This window comes from Bos grunniens, chromosome 8 (genome assembly GCF_055505025.1).
Source record: "Bos grunniens cultivar Pamir isolate PY7600 chromosome 8, Bosgru_T2T1.0, whole genome shotgun sequence".
In the NCBI taxonomy this organism is placed as follows: Eukaryota; Metazoa; Chordata; class Mammalia; order Artiodactyla; family Bovidae; genus Bos; species Bos grunniens.
In genome coordinates this window covers 11505383-11523413 of record NC_141172.1, presented here as the reverse complement: position 1 = coordinate 11523413, position 18031 = coordinate 11505383, and the positions used below count along the sequence as shown (strand labels likewise).

Here is an 18031-nt window from a genome sequence, read left to right as displayed (position 1 = left end):
AAAAGGAATCCAAATTGGAAAAGAAGAAGTAAAACTCTCACTATTTGCAGATGACATGATCCTCTACATAGAAAACCCTAAAGACTCCACTAGAAAATTACTAGAACTAATCAATGACTATAGTAAAGTTGCAGGATATAAAATCAACACACAGAAATCCCTTGTATTCCTATACACTAATAATGAGAAAACAGAAAGAGAAATTAAGGAAACAATTCCATTCACCATTGCAATGGAAAGAATAAAATACTTAGGAATATATCTACCTAAAGAAACTAAAGACCTAGATATAGAAAACTATAAAACACTGGTGAAAGAAATCAAAGAGGACACTAATAGATGGAGAAATATACCATGTTCTATGTATGTTCTTGTATCAAGAAGGATATGTAAGTTCTTAACACAAATGCCTCATGCAAAGTAAGTTCTCAAGTGATAGCCATTATGATTATTAGAAATTAAGACATTATAATTTATAGGTTGACATAATGTTTTGAGAAGTAAAATTTCAGTATAACTTCCAGCTTCAGCTCTAATGTTTACGTAAAAAGTATAGAAGCCATTACTATTCTTTACTTCAAAGCAAAGGAGAAAAAATTCTTTGAAAAGCCATGACTTTTCCTGCATAAATCAGATGATCGTGGTCACAGGGCAAACCACTGCCCTGAAATCTGGAGAAACAAGCAAATATAGAGTAACTGCTGAGATTTGCTGATTGGAGAAGTCCCTGGAGTCATAAATTGGTAGGGATATTTAAGTAGAAATTCTCTTAATGAATTACTGGAGGCTAGTGTTCACGAGATTGTTGAATGGCGTCACCGACCCAATGAACATGAGTTCAAGCAAATTCTGGGAGAGAGTGCAGGACAAGGAAACTTGGGTCACTGCAGTTCATGGGGTCACAAAGAGTCAGACATGACTTAAGAACTCAACAACAACAACATGTTCATTGACTTGAGAGTGAGAACCTCCTGGGGCTTGTGAGAGACTCCCACATTTTCCAGGCTTTTTAATCCAGAGACTTCACCAGATTTTCAACATGAACGGCCAAGAAACATTCCCTAAAGACACTGGCAGGACAGGGCAAAAGTAACCATCAAAATATGCCCAGAGTGCGCTCCATTACAATATTTACTCTACAGGGATAAAAGAGCCTTTTCTTACCTATTGGAAAGGCATTTCTCAAAATCTATGCCCCTCTAGCTTTCCCATTTCACCTAAAGAAAAGGGAACTATGAAATCCTTATGAAAGCCACAGCCTAGGTGCATAGGCCTGCCCCTAAAACACTGAGATGCAAATCAGGATTATAGAATTTGGAAATTCTATAATCTCCTTCCATCTTTCAAACCTCACCAGCACACCAACAGGGCTCCACCATAACAGCAGTTGCTTTCACTGCCCCCTCCAAAAAAATAAATAAATAAATACAAAAATAAAATAACTGCAAGATGTAGACTCTATCAGAGGAGCAATTGATGGGGAAGTCCAAAGACTACAAGGGAGACAAAAACAAGACTATCTAAATTTGAAGCCTCTGATACTTCCAGCTATAGTAATCATTAAGATAGTCCAATGCCCAGCCAGATTAATATAAAACCTCACACTAAAAGCCTATTTTCCTCAGTTGTTATTACCCAGCTTTCAATAATAAATTACAAGGCATGTCAAAGGCAAGAAAAACATAGTTTAAAATGACAAAGCAAGAATCAGAATCAGATTCAAATAAGGCACAGCTTTTGAATTGTCAGATGAAGAATTTAACATAAGTACGATTAATATGTGAAGAATTCTAATGGAAAAAGTAAACACTATGCAAGAGCAGATGGGTATTATAAGCAGAAACATGGAAAGAATAAAAACAAGTGCTACCAAAAAAAAAAAAAATGCAACAGAAATGAAAAGTGCCTGTGATGGGTTCCATAGTAGATTTAAAACAGCTTTAAATCAATTACTGAGCTTGAAATATGCCAATGAAACTGCATTCTAAAATGCAAAGAGGAAAAGAAATAAAATGATAAAGAATTGAATATGCAAGAACTGTAGGACAATTTCAAAAGTAAAACATATGTATTATAGAAATACTACAAGAAAGAGGGAAGGTTCAGATAAACTATTTCAAATAATGACAGAAAAATTTTAAATTAATATCAGACACCAAACTACAGGTCAAGATACTTCAGAGAACATCAAGCAAGATAAATATATTAAAATACATACATACATATATATATATATATACACACACACACACACACACACACCTATGCATATCATAACCAAATTGCAAACAACTAAAAGAGAAAAATCTTGAAAGAATGCAGAGAAAAGGAATTATGGTTTTAAAGAAACGCAGGTGAGAATTATACTAGACTTCTCTTTAGAAAGGGCTTCCCTGATCGCTCAGTTGGTAAAGAATCTGCCTGCAATGCAGGAGACCCCCATTTGATTCCGGGGTCAGGAAGATACCCTGGAGAAGGGAAAGGCTACCTACTCCAGTATTCTTGAACTTCCCTTGAGGCTCAGGTGTAAAGAATCTGCCTGCAGTGGGGGAGACCTGGATTTGATCCCTGGGTTGGGAAGTTCCCTTGGAGAACGGAAAGGCTCTGGTATTCTGGCCTAGAGAATTCCATGGACTGTATAGCCCATGGGGTTGCAAAGAGTCAGACACAACTGAGCAACTTTCACTTTTAACTTTCTCTTTAGAAACATGCAGGCAAGAAGAGACCAGAGTACATACATAAAGTGTTGAAAGAAAGAAAATTTACAGTACAGTGGATATTCATTATCTAAATATTCATTATGTAGAGTTTTTGAGCAAATTAATCTTAACATGAACATATTTTAATAATCTGAGCACTCATTATATTAGTCCCAGTTACAGAGAGAAGCAAAAGGCAAAGGAGATAGGGAAAGATATACCCAACTGAATGCAGATTTTGAAAGAATAACAAGCAGACCCAAGAAAGCCTTCTTAAGTGAGCAATGCAAAGAAACAGTAAAACAACAGAATGGGAATGACTTCAAGAAAACTGCAGATAACAAAGGAATATTTCATCCAAAGATGGGCACAATAAAGGGCAGAAATGGCAAGGAACTAACCAAAGCAGAAGAGATTAAGAAGAGACGGCAAGAATATGCAGAGCAACTATACACAAAAAGTCTTAATGACTCGGATAACCACAATGGTGTGGTCACTCACCTAGAGCCAGACATCCTGGAGTGTGAAGTCAAGTGGACCTTAGGAAGCATTACTGCAAACAAAGCTAGTGAAGGTAATGGAACTCCAGCTGAGCTAGTTAAAATTCTAAAAGATGATGTTGTTAAAGTGCTGCACTCAATATGCCAGCAAATTTGGAAAATTCAGCAGTGGCCATGGGACTGGAAAAGGTAACTTTCCATTCCAATTGCAAAGCAAGGCATTGCCAAAGAATGTTCAAACTACCATATAGTTGTGCTGATTTGATATGCTAGCAAGGTAATGCTCAAAATCACTCAAGCTAGGCTTCAATAGTACATGAACTGAGAACTTCCAGATGTACAGGCTGGATTTAGAAAAGGCAGAGGAACCAGAGGTCAAATTGCCAGTATCTTTTGGATCACAGAAAAAGCAAGGGAATCCCAGAAAAACAACTACTTATGCTTCATTGACTATTTTAAAGCCTTTCACTGTGTGGATCACAACAAACTGTAGAAAATTCTGAAAGAGATGGGAATACAAGTCCATTTTACCTGCCTCCTCAGAAACCTATGTGCAGATCAAGAGGCAACAGGACATAGAACTAGACATGGAACAATGGACTAGTTCAAAATTGGGAAAGGAGTATGTCAAGTCTGTATGTTGCCACCCTGCTTATTGAACTTATATACGGAGTACATCATGCAAAATGCTGGACTGGATGAATCACAAGCTGGAATCAAGATGGCTGGGAGAAATAACAATAACCTTAGGTATGCAGATGATACCACTCTAATGGAAGAAAGTGAAGAGGAACTGAAGAGCCTCTTGATGAGGGTGATAAAAGCTGGCTTAAAACTCAACGTTTAAAAAACAAAGATCATGGCATCAGGTCCCATCATATCATGACAAATAGAGGGGGAAAAAGTTGAAACAGTGACAGATTTTTATCTTGTTGGGTTCCAAAATCATTTTGGACAGTGACTGCAGCTGTGAAATTAAAAGATGCTTACTCCTTGAAAGAAAAGCTGTGACAAACTTAGACAGTGTATAAAAAAGCAAAGACATTACTTTGCCCACCAAGGTTTGTATAGTCAAAGCTATGGTTTTTTCCTGTGATCATGTATGGATGTGAGAGTTGGACCAGAAAGAAAGCTAAACACTGAATAATTGATGCTTTTGAACTGTGGTGTTGGAAAACACTCTTGAGAGTCCCTTGGACTACAAGGAGATCCAACCAGCCATCCTAAAGGTCCTGGGTGTTCATTGGAAGGACTGACACTGAACCTGAAATTCCAATACTTTGGCCACCTGATGCAAAAAGTCGACTCACTGGAAAAGACTCTGATGCTGGGCAAGACTGAGGACAGGAGAAGGAGGCGACAGAAAATGAGAGTCGGATGGCATCACTAACTCAATGCTTATGAATTTGAGCAAACTCCGTTACATAGTGAAGGACAGGGGCATCTGGCATATTGGAGTTGCGAAGATTCAGACAGGACAGCAACTGAACAACACATGGATTGAATTGTGCTCCCTCAACACTCATATGCTCAGGCCCTAAAGCCCTGAGGAGACTGTATTTGGTGATAAATCTTTAAAGAAATAATTAAGGTTAAAGGATGTCATAAAGGTGGGAACCTAATACCTCAGGATCAGTCCTCTTGTAAAATAAAGGTCTCTCCTTCTCTGTGTGCATTCACAGAGAAAAGGCCATGTAAGGACACAATAAGAAGGCGTTCATCTACAAATCAGGAAGAGAGGTGTTACCAGAAACCAACCCTCCTGGCACCCTGAACTTAGACTACTGTCTTTCAAAACTATGACAAAATATTTTCTGGTTGCATAAGCTCCCCAGTCTGATATTTTGTCATGGTGATCCAAGCACACTAATACATTCTTTCCCAAATCAGGCAGGCCTATTTTGCAATAATCTCTATCCCTGTCTACTTGACCAGCCTAATTTTTCTATATATTAGATATCACAAAATAGAATGGAAAAGGAATTCAAATTATCAAATGAAATGGCAAATTCTAACATACAAAATTTCAGGAAGCTGATAAAAAAAAAAAAAAAACAGCAAATTTCTGGAATTACATTTAAAAGAATGACCCAGCAAAGTGTCTACAAAGAAAGTTGCCTGCCACATCAGTAAACAAAGGATGTGGCAACCATCAAGCCTTTGGCTACTGTAGTTACCTGAGACTTTGTAAGCTAAGGGGATTCAGATTGGGAAGAAACAAGATACTGGCCCTAGATACCTAAGGTGTGTATCAAAGGAATGATTTCAATAAGCCCAGTCTCCTGCCCGTTCACATACACGCATTAAATTCATTAACTTTGGGTATGTGCTTTTTCTTTAGTTAACAGTAGTCTTTTGGCTTTCAGACTACCTAGTTTTGTTGCAAACACTCCTATATATCCTGTCTCCTCCCCTACATCTTCAGAACAGCCCCCTGTGCTATCCCAGGATCTGGCTTCTTGGCTTAAGTTCTCATTTTTGTCTGCCAAAGAAAACAATTTGCAACTTTTCATTTGTGTACCTTTTTCAGTCAACAAGACCTGGACCTCTAAAAAATGATATAATAGACATTGTCTCAAGAGAATATTTTCATCATTAAGGAATCACTACAAGATAATAAAAAATTAACACTCTCCAAATAGTCTTATTCAGTTAATTTCGATCATGTAAAATGATCACAGGTTTCCTTTTTTTCTCATGACAAAATCGTGACAAGAAATTTCAAGAAAAATAGGAAAGTACTTAATTTTACCAAAAGATTTGTCTATTTTCATCAACTATTAATCTGAGGTTTATAGTTAAAATATATCTTGTAATATTTTAATAAGATGCTATCCTCTGACTTAAAAAAAATAAGCTAGAAATATTTGATCAATTCTTTGTTGATGAGATAAAAAAAGAATCTTACTAATATTTTTTTAGAACCTTGCTTCTAAAGATAATAAGGTTTTCTGAATTTGAAAAATAAAAATAATTCATGGTATTCTTTCTTTTTGCATTATATTTCAATAGATTTTGTGGGGGTAATATCAAAATATACACAGCTCACACACCCTTTAATTTTGCATTGAAAGTGAAAGTGAAGTCGCTCAGTCATGTCCAACTCTTTGTGACCCCAAGGACTGTAAGCCTACCATGCTCCTCCGTCCATGGGATTTTCCAGGCAAGAGTACTGGAATGGGTTGCCTTTTCCTTCTCTTCCATCTTCCATCTTCCATCAAACCTGGGTCTCCTGCATTGTAGGCAGACGCTTTACCATCTGAGCCACCAGGGAAATCAGTTTACGCATTAAGTAAACATTAAACAATGTCAGACTTTATTTTGGGGGGTTTCCAAAATCACTGCAGATGGTGATTGCAGCCATGAAATTAAAAGACGCTTACTCCTTGGAAGGAAAGTTATGACCAACATAGATAGCATATTAGAAAGCAGAGACATTACTTTGGCAAGAAAGGACCATCTAGTCAAGGTCATGCATGGATGTGAGAGTTGGACTGTGAAGAAAGCTGAGCACTGAAGAATTGATGCTTTTAAATTGTGGTGTTGGAGAAGACTCTTGAGAGTCCCTTGGACTGCAAGGAGATCCAACCAGTCCATTCTAAAGGAGATCAGTCCTGGGTGTTCTCTGGAAGGACTGATGCTAAAGCTGAAACTCCAATACTTTGGCCACCTCATGCAAAGATTTGATTCATTGGAAAAACTCTTACAGTGGGAGGGATTGGGGGCAGGAGGAGAAGGGGATGACAGAGGATGAGATGGCTGGATGGCATCACCGACTCGATGGACATGAGTTTCGGTGAACTCCGTGAGTTGGTGATGGACAGGGAGGCCTGATGTGCTGCACTTCATGGGGTTGCAAAGAGTAAGACATGACTGAGCGGCTGAACTGAACTGAAACATTAAACTGGAAGTAGATTTACCACGTACCTAATGAACCTAAACTTCAGAGCCAGTTGCTCACGTGGACTCTTTCAAAGGTAAGACTCTAGCACTGGTTCACACAGTCCTATAATTATGACCAATTTATACAATTAAAATATTCTAACAGTTAAGACTGGTATCTCTTCAAGCAACACTTTCACCTCTGTCATGTCTCTCCTTAGGTCAGAGAACATTTAAATAGCCATGGGAACTTTTGCTAGCTGGTAGCAGAAGTTGAGGTGGGGATACATAAACTTTGCATTTAGTAGATGGAACCCCTATCACGTATGGTTAATGCATCTTGAATCTACTGTATAGGTGGGTATTCCTAAGGGCTCTGTGCCTAGTCACCCCTCATCATGTCACAAAGGTTTAGAGATCATGATGGTATATAAATGTGATCCAAGATACTCAACAAAAGAAATACATAAATAAGAGAAGTATGAAAAAGCACAAGGCTCAAAAGATTTTGTTGGTATTTGGATATCCTCTCAATCCAAAGAAGTATAAGATTGTAACAAGAATATTCGATTTTGATCAGCACCTGTATCAGAGCAGAGCATCTCAGGCATGTACTCAATGATGTACATGATCACAAGACCATCATGCGTTAAAAAAAAACATAATTATGCTAAATACAATTTAATAAAATTCCTGTTTATAGAACATAAACCTACAGCAACAGTATAGAAAGTATGTTTGAAATATGTCATATACAAAAGAAACTCAATGGAGGTTTCCCAAGTTTCAAAATAATCTTTAAAATCCACATGACATAATCAATACTTATTTGTGAAACTGAAAGTGCCTTTTCTAAACATTGTTATTAATTTAACACTAATCAACCAGGACAGTGGAAATATTGAATACCATTTTCTCTAAAGAAAATAATAATTCAAAAGTGTTATAAAGAAATAATTAGAGAATATATAGCCAAAGCCAAAGTAGTAACAAATGATGTCTCTGGAAGTTAATTATAAAAAGAGTTTAAAATTTTTTAAGTATAACAAATTGTCAGCTTCTCAAATTTATATTATATTGTGATTTATTTGTTAATTTTAAATAAATATATTGACAGTCATCCTTATTTTGTATCCTTTGCCTTAAAGAGGACTCCCCAAAGTATTCTGACATCCCATAAAATCTAGATCTACTCCTGTCTATGAGGCAGATACAATTGCATCATTACTGAGACTGAAACTCAGAAAAATAAAGCCCCTGCCCTAACTGACCTGGAAATGAATGTTTAGCCTGGAATTTGATTCCAAGATTATTTCTAAGTCCATGCTAATGCAAAGTGACCAGTCCTCAAAACCGTCCTCAGATAAGGTGAGAGAGGAAAGAGTTCTCTAACGGAAAGAAAATGACACCGGTAAGGTCTGTCTCCCGAAGCCCGCAACCAGCTACCACCACCACCAACGTTTCCTGAGGAAGGTGCATTAAAGGACACTCCAGGCAAAGAAGTGCTTTCTATGGGGATTTCATTGTTTTGAATAAGTCACAGCATGTGGAAGCCCTTCTAGACGATGTGCACCAAGTCAAATCTTGAAAAGCAGGTAAAACTTAAAAAAAAACTTTAAAGTTTTTTTTTCCCCCCCCCCCAAATGCCTCTACAATGTTAAGAATGAATGAGGGACTTTCCTGGCTATACGGTAGTTAGGACACTTCCACTGCAGTAGGTACAGGTTCAGTCCCTGGAACTAGACTCACACATGCCACGTGATGTGGCCAGAAAATTTAAAAAATAAAAGAAAAAAAAAGAATGGATGAACTTTTAATTCGCACTCAAATTTGCTTTATGTTTTATTAAGTGAAGAGTATTTTGAACTCAAAGACAATTTACTGAATCATAGCCTGTGATATATTCTGCTCACTTCTCTTAAGGTAAGGTGTACTATGATCTATTAATATCCTAATTGCTTTAATTAAGCAGTAAAAGATATTCTGGCATTGCATCTTAATTATATATACAAAATGGTAGACTTATTTTGCATGTGTAAACTAATGAGTTAAAGCAAACGCAGATTTCATTCCACACATACAGACTTTTTATTTTCTCTCTAAAATTTCTAGGAACATTATTTAAATAAAATTAATATTCTAACTGAAGCTTTTAATTAAAAATGAATGTAGACTAAAGTTTATTTGTATCTTAAATGTAATGAAAACTACAATTTTCATATTTCACTGGATTTATCTAAAACAGTAGAAGTTCTACTGCTTCTAACTCGCAAACTTAAAAATGTCTGAGGCAAAGGGCAGAATACTGGATTTGAAACTAGAAATTCTGGGCTTATATATAAATCCTTCATAGATTTTACAATTGCAAGCCTTTAACCTTTCTAAATTCTACATCCACCAATTATAAAATGGACATAGTGAGTCTCCATTAATGTTGACACCTGAACTGTTGTGAGAATCTTTCAATGTGATATGAGAACATAACATACACTTATGTCTAGGCCATCTTTGACCTGCTTTATGCAGAAACATATACTAACCTTTCTGGGTTAGCAAACAAAGCAAACACCAGAAAGAGAATTACATTCTTGACACATTCTATCAGAATTATACAGGGAGGAAATGAATGTGCAAACAAAAGAAGAATGATAAATGCTTCTCAGAAAACATTAAGTCCTCCTCTCTTCTCATTTGCCAAGGAATCGTTAAATTCCAACCATTTTCTTGCACAAAATTGAGCTTTATTTTAGTCAGAAATTAACTTTTCAAAATGTTTTACTGTTGGAAATGAACATTGTTCTACTTCTTTCCTTTTCCTCAAGTGGTTCTTGTCCTAAATATGTAACAGTAAAGTGAGAAACATACATTCTTTTGCTTTTCATTCTGTTGCAAAAGATGTGTGTCCTGCCATTAGGGAAAATAGCACTTTGATTGTTCAGAGAGGAACCAACTAGTCTTCCCTAAACCAAAAAGTCTTCCAAAACCACTCTAAGACCATGTAGAACTTCTCACACATATTTCATGATATTATTTTGAATACTCTATAAATCCAACACAGCACAACACTTCTCTGTGGCTCAACTTCATCTGGGAAGATATAGTTTTATTTAACTGATCAACGATTCTCTTAATAGAGAACAGCAATCAACTGAAACCAACTGAGAACTGAAGCAGATGTTTGATTAGTAGACAGGAACTCTACAACAGTTATTGTAAATGTATTACATATGTATAAAAAACTTAATTAGAGCTACTGAAGGAAAAAAAAAAGCACCCAAATCAAATTTAATATGACAGAAAGTACAATGTCTAATATGCTGGTATAAAGAACGGGTAGCATTAATGCATTAATGGCAGATTAAACACTGTAGGAAAATGATAACTCATGTGGAAAATATGACAATACAAAAGATCTAAAATGACAATCAGGTAGAAAAGAAAATATGCAGTGAACTGTAGAACAACATGAAGTGATCTAACACATGAGTTAGCTTCCAAATTGGGAAAGGAGTAAGGCAAGGCTGTATATTGTCACCCTGCTTATTTAACTTATATGCAGAGTACATCATGTGAAATGCCGGGATGGATGAAGCACAAGCTGGAATCAAGATTGCAGGGAGAAATATTAATAGCCTCAGATAGGCAGAAGACATCATGCTTATGGCAGAAAACAAAAGGAACTAAAGAGCTTCGTGATGAAAGTGAAAGAAGAGAGTGAAAAAGTTGGCTTAAAACTCATTATTCAAAAAACTAAGATCTTGGCATCTGGTCCCATCACTTCATGGCAAATAGATGGGGAAACAATGGAAACAGTGACAGACTTTATTTTCTTGGGCTCCAAAATCACTGCAGATGGTGACTGCAGCCATGAAATACAGAGATGCTTACTCCTTGGAAGAAAATCTATGGCAAACCTAGACAGCATATTAAAAATCAGAGACATTACTTAACTGACAAAGGTCTGTCTAGTTAAAGCTATGGTTCTTTCAGTAGTCATGTATGGATATGAGTTGGACCATAAAGAAGGCTGAGTGCCAAACAATCAATGCTTTTGAACTGCGGTGTTGGAGAAGACACTAGAAAGTCTCTTGGACTGCAAGGAGATCCAACCAGTCCTTCCTAAAGGAAATCAGTCCTGAATATTCATTGGAAGGACTGATGCTGAAGCTGAGACTCCAATACTTTGGCCACCTGACGTGAAGTACTGACTCCTTGGAAAAGATTGCTGGGAAAAGATTCTGGGAAAGATTGAAGGCAGGAGGAAAAGGGGATGACAGATGATGAGAAGGTTGGATGGCATCACCATCTCAATGGACATGAGTTTGAGCAAGCTCCATGAGAAGGTGTAGGACAGGGAAGCCTGACATACGGCAGTACATGGGGTCACAAAATGTGGAACACGACTGAGCTACTGAACTGAACATATAGGTAACTGAGGTTCTTAAAGGGAGGAAAAGAGAGACTTGAGTTGTGACAACACCAAAGTTATGAACAAAACTAGGAAGCCAGGTGGAAGGCAAGGCTGAACTTGGAAACTGATGAGGTGTAACTAAGAAGGAGGGAATATGTGGAAGAAAATGTGATGTTTGCTGAATGACATCTTAACCAGATTACAGTCACAAGTATAACTCAGAGTTACATTGAATGGAATTATGGGAATAAAACAAAACACCCAAGAATGTAAACTATGAAACGGATTAGAGGATAGATAGAAGTTCACATAGACCTTGTTTGGTTCTTTGTATACTTAAGAGTTTGATTCTTTTTCTTTCTCAAAACCTCATGAAGATTTCTTTGCAAATTAGATTTTTGAGCTCTGGGATAAAATAATCCAGATAAATATAACATAATTTGAGAAAAAATTATCCCCAGGAATATTCATATTGTGATCCCAGATTATTATCTAAACTTCTGACTGACACTAATGATTCCCCCTGGTTATGTGAAACCTGATATTATCAATCACTCACAGAAAAAATGTATCATTTAAATGTTTTTTCCAAATATTATACCTAAATCAGCTGTTACAGTTAGGGAGATTTTCTATCTTTAAATATTTATAAGGACCTTAGAAGAATAAAAAGATCTTCACAATTAGCATCCGTCTGTATAAAAAAAAATTTTTCACTTTTTTGTGTCTAGTGGACTTCTGACTGAATCATAATGTCTATAATTTGCTGAGCATTTTAGGCCATGAACATATTTAATATACAATTATGATAAAGTACTCTTGCCTGGAAAATCCCATGGACGGAGGAGTCTGGTAGGCTGCAGTCCATGAGGTCGCTAAGAGTAGGACACGACTGAGCGACTTCACTTTCATTTTTCACTTTCATGCATTGGAGAAGGAAATGGCAACCCACTCCAGTACTCTTGCCTGGAAAATCCTGTGGACGGAGGAGCGTGGTAGGCTACAGTCCATGGGGTCGCAAAGAGTTGGACACGACTGAGCGACTTCACTTCACTTCACTGTAGTAACTGGAACATACTAAGGAATTAAAAAATGAACAAAGAAAAGTGGGATAAAATGAATGAAAAGAGTATTTATTGAGCAATGGATGTCCAAATTGTGTTTATACTGAGTGAGAGTAAGAAAATGAAGAAGTCTGTTTTTGTCTTTTGGGTTGTGAAAATGGGAGGATCAATACTCACATTGCCATTTCCACTTTGAATGTCATTGTTTTACATCATTATATGCATGGAAGCACCTTTAAGACTCTCTATTTTTCAAATCATTCCCTCAGGGAACACAATTTTTTTTCTATTCTAAATGATCTTAAACATTTGCTGTTAATTTCTATTCTGTGCTATAGGGCTCAATTTTACTTCCTCTACTTTAGAGTGATGTCATTGACAAGTACGTTGTTTGTTTTTTGTTTTCCCCACATGTAAATCTCCCAAGCTGCCTAGTGTAATTGCTTTAATATTATATTTTATAATTTGTAAATAAAAGGAAAATATGTAACTGTATCCTACATATTACCAAAGTTACTACTGATATTGGTTATTTTTTTCTAAAGGAGGCTATTTTATTTACTTGTATTTTTATTATTAAATTTTGTTAGCCAGGAAACTATTGTTCCCCAACACTCACCTGCTGTTTGATTTATGGCATACTGAGTCACACCAAGACTTCCCACAATCTGTGCTCAGGCACCCCTGTAATCGACTCACCAATCAATCTTATTTAGAAGCTAGAGGAGTAATAATAAAATGTGTGAGAGCAAAGGCAGGGAGTAAAATATGTATAAAATAAAGACATTCTGTGTATTTTCAATATGCTTCTTGTTACCATGCATGCATTTCTCAATGCAGTTTTTAAAGTCATCCTGAAGACTTTGCATATTTTACTATGAGGTAATACATGTTAATAACTTTTCCTTAAATCAAAGACATGGAAGATTATATACTGACTACAGTATAGTACTGCTAAGTCACTTCAGTCATGTCTGACTCTGTGATCCCATAGACAGCAGCCCACCAGGCTCCGCCATCCCTGGGATTCTCCAGGCAAGAACACTGGAGTGGGTTGCCGTTTCCTTCTCCAATGCCTGAAAGTGAAAGTGAAGTCGCTCAGTCGTGTCTGATTCTTGGCGACCCCATGGACTGCAGCCTACCAGGCTCCTCCGTCCATGGAATTTTCCAGGCAAGAGTACTGGAGTGGGGTGCCATTGCCTTCTCCACAGTATAGTACAGATCTTATATAAATAATTGATATTATTTTAAAATAATGTAATTTTCTTGCTAATTATTTGGCAATTATTTTGGATTCTGGTGAAATAAAACATTAAAAATAAGTCCACTGTAACTATGAAGCACTCTCACAAAGAGCCCCAAATCCTGATTTATGGATATAAATGTGGGCTCTGCAAACAGAATAAAATTTTTAGACTCTTTGCTCTGTATTTTATTAGGTGTAGGATCATGTGTCAGTTTTCAGAAATCTGTTAATACAGACAATGATATTAATGAAGAGTGTGGCTGTAGATTTAAAAAAAAATAGTGGGTGATGTTCTTCTGCTTCCTGGCACATAGAAAGTGATGGATAATTTGTTTTTTTCCATTTATCAGTGGAACTGAGCTAATGATGCTTGCCATAGTCTATAATGCACTTCCCATTGTATAGATAACCCATCTTCTATATACTTTCTCACTATTGACCTACTGGAGTATTTATTAATTCTGAAGCTACTATACCTCAGGTGTGATCTTTATTAAATGACATCACTGAACTGTAGCTATTTTTCAGAATGTCCTAATAGTAGGATAGAACAGGAAAGGTGGGGATGGGGTGGAAGAAGGAAGGAAGAAAGAAAAGGAAAAAGAAGAAAGAAACAAGAGACCATTGCCAATTTCTTCTCATGAGAGGAAATACCTTTCTTCAGAAAAATGTTCAACGCATATGGATGCATATAGAAATAACATCTCCTAGGCCTGACTTGAGTGGGCTGAAAAGAAAAATAAATCTGAAGGGAAGGCTGATTAGCAAGAGAGTAAACAGAGTGCACTGGAATTCTCTGTGGAAATACATAGCCAAGGGATATTTAAGAATGGGGATAATTTTACATGGCATTTTTATTGCTATGGTTTATATTTTCTCTCAAAACTAAAATTATACTAGAAAAAAAAAACTGTGCCTAGTATTTTTAATATAGCTTGGAAATGGAGATGTGTTTCACATGTGGCTAAACATGAGGCATAGAGAAGGCTCTAGGCATTATTGGAAGTATAACTAAGACAGGAACAAGAAAAAGCATTAAGAGTAGTGGATCTTGGAAATGAGAATTTCAGCCACTAGTAGGGGTTGCCCAGGAGCCTCCGTGGTAAAGAATCCGCCTGCACTGCAGGAGATGCAGGAAACACAAGTTCAATCCCTAGGTTGGGAAGATCCCTTGGAGGAAGAAATGCAATCCACTCCAGTATTCTTGACTGGAAAACTTCATGGACAAAGTAAGCTGGCAGGCTACAGTAGATGGGGTCGCAAAGAGTTGGACACAGCTTAGCAACTAAGCATGCACAGAAATCTTTAATGGGCTTCCCTGGTGGTTCAGAGGTAAAGAATTTGCCTGCCAATGCAGGAGATATGGGAGATTCGGATTCCATCCTGGGGCTGGGAAGATCAGCTGGGGAAAGAAATGACAACCCACTCCAGGATTTTTGCTTGGGAAATCCCATGGACAGAGGAGCCTTGTGGGCTAGAGTCCATGGGGTCACAAAAGAGTCAGACATGAATAAATAATGGCGAGATATCTGATATAGGTATCAGAGTTTTTACAGGACACAGATTGAGTTCAAGTCAATTTTATTAAATTGAATAATTAAATATACAGACAACAAAAATCCATCTTATATGGTGTCAGAGTTATCACAGGACATAGATGAAATTCAAATGAATTTTATTTAAATAGAATCATTCAACATCCAGGCAACATCAACTCATATATCTTCTTAACTGTATATTAATTATAGGATATTATACTCTTCAGAAGCACATTTTAAATTTAATCACATGTGTTATTGGGGCTTCTCCCATTGCTCAGATGGTAAAGAATCTGCCTGCAATGCAAGAGACCTGAGTTTGATTCCCCGGGTTGGGAAGACCTCCTGGAGGAGGGCATGGCAACCCACTCCAGTATTCTTGCCTGGAGATTCCCCATTGACAGAGGAGTCTGGTGGGCTATAGTCCATGGGGTCACAAAGTGTTGGGCACGACTGAACTCACACACAATATTATCTATCTACACAGCACAGAATGCATTATTGACAATATTTATTATCAATCTTTCTGTAGATATATAATATTGTGAGTTTAGTCATGTCCAACTCTTTGGGACCCCATGGACTGTAGCCCACCAGGTTCCACTGTCCCTGGAAATTTCCAGGCAAGAATCCTGGAGTAGGTTGCCATTTCCATCTACAAGACAGAAAATATAATTGTAGTAAATATCATGCATGTTCTTCTGAGTATGCTCAGAGAATTTTTCATTGCTTCTCATTGGTTTCCTCCTTCTGGAAAGGTATTTCACATCTTCTCAGTAATAATGGCATTTAGACAATTTGGAAGATACCCTCACGCCCCACCAGAGGCAACATAACTTTTATTATACTAGAACTGGATGATATCATGTATAGTTTTTTTTAGGAGTTAATATTTCTTCAGTTCGGTTATATGCTTGTACTATGAACAGTCATATTTAGACAACCAACTTGTCTCCTCTGTATGTTTCTTTGATAGGTGTATCAATAGATACTGCCAAAAGCAGAGCTAAGCCACCAGATATTGAAGTACTAGTCAGTTAAAACAATAAATAAAAATGAAAACAAGAGTGAAGACTTTTATCACTTCCTGCTATAAGATAAGTAAGAGATTAAAACTAGAGAAAGGAATGACTCCTCCACTGTTTCATGTTTTCCCAAAAAACTGCACCAACTGAGCGGCATCAGCGAGTATGGTGGATCAGAAGAGACATGAAGAGCCTCTCACATGAAAGTCCTCTCAAATAAAAGGTTTCTGACACTTAATGGGCCAGGAACCAGGGAGGGGGTAGAGGGGAAAGGTGGCTAGGAATGAAAAACTACATGGTACTGAGTCTAAGTAGAGCCAAGTGTCTCCAAGCTCCTCCACATAAGGATATCTCCTAACGGAGGCACCGAGGCTAGGAGTGTATGTAGATGTACTTAAGAGTGTAAACGGACAAGGGGGCCTGAGTCCCTACAGATATTGCAGTAACTGGTAGATATCATGTGTATTGTGGGACAGCTTTTTCCCACAAGGCTCTGCCAGGTAAAACCTCTGTCATTGCCTAAAATCAGGTCTGAGAGATCACACATAGACCCCAGTCCAGGCTATGCAATAACTGACTAGGATACTGGGCTTCTTATCTACCCTTATCTAGAATCTGATGCTGTCTACGTGATAGAACCATAGTTGGGATACCGCATCTCATGAGAAAATAAATTCCACTGAGTGACTAAAAAAGTCTCAAGTGGCTACACAAAATTACAAACTATGGAACTTTTTGTTATTGTTCAGTCACTCAGTTGTGCCCAACTCTTTGTAACCCTATGGACTGCAACACACCAGTCTTCCCTGTCCCTCACCATGTCTGGGAGTTTACTCAAACTCACACGCATTGAGTTGGTGATGTGATCCAACCATCTCATCCTCTGTCTTCCCCTTCTCCTTCTGCCTTCAATCTTTCCTAGCATCAGGGTCTTTAACAATGAGTATGGCACCCCACTCCAGTACTCTTGCTTGGAAAATCCCATGGATGGAGGAGCCTGTTAGGCTGCAGTCCATGGGGTCGCTAAGGGTCGGACACGACAGAGCGACTTCACTTTCACTTTTCACTTTCATGCATTGGAGAAGGAAACGGCAATCCACTTCAGTGTTCTTGCCTGGAGAATCCCAGGGATGGGGGACCCTGGTGGGCTGCCGTCTATGGGGTCGCACAGAGTCGGACACGACTGAAGCAACTTAGCAGCAGCAGCAGCAGCAGGCTCTTCACATCAGGTGGCCAAAGTACTGGGAGTTTCAGCTTCAGCATCAGTCCTTCCAAGGAATAGTCAGGACTGATTTTCTTTAGAATCGACTGGTTGCTTTCCTTGCAGTCCAAGGGACTCTCAAGTTTTCTCCATCACCATAGTTCGAAAGCATCAATTCTTTGGTGCTCAGCTTTCTTTATGGTCCAACTCTCACATCCATATCTGACTACTGGAAGAACCATAGCTTTGACTATGCTGCTGCTGCTAAGTCGCTTCAGTCGTGTCTGACTCTGTGCGACCCCATAGACGGCAGCCCACCAGGCTCCCCTGTCCCTGGGATTCTCCAGGCAAGAACACTGGAGTGGGTTGCCATTTCCTTCTCTAATGCATGAAAGTGAAAAGTCAAAGTGAAATCGCTCTGTCGTGTCTGACTCCTAGTGACCCCATAGACTGCAGCCTACCAGG

At 37.9% G+C, this 18031-nt stretch overlaps 1 long non-coding RNA gene across 35 annotated transcripts in view; it reads right to left on the bottom strand.

The window, feature by feature from the left end:
• The window catches only part of LOC147366670 (uncharacterized), a 927553-nt gene that overhangs the window by 445926 nt on the left and 463596 nt on the right, over positions 1 to 18031 (bottom strand). For 14 of the 35 annotated variants that reach the window (XR_015168894.1, XR_015168892.1, XR_015168915.1 and 11 more), the window contains one exon: positions 12316 to 12569. The exons of the other annotated variants lie outside the window; for them this stretch is intronic. This is a non-coding gene — a long non-coding RNA (uncharacterized LOC147366670). The remainder of the gene's footprint in view (positions 1 to 12315; positions 12570 to 18031) is intronic. 35 annotated transcript variants of the gene reach the window in all.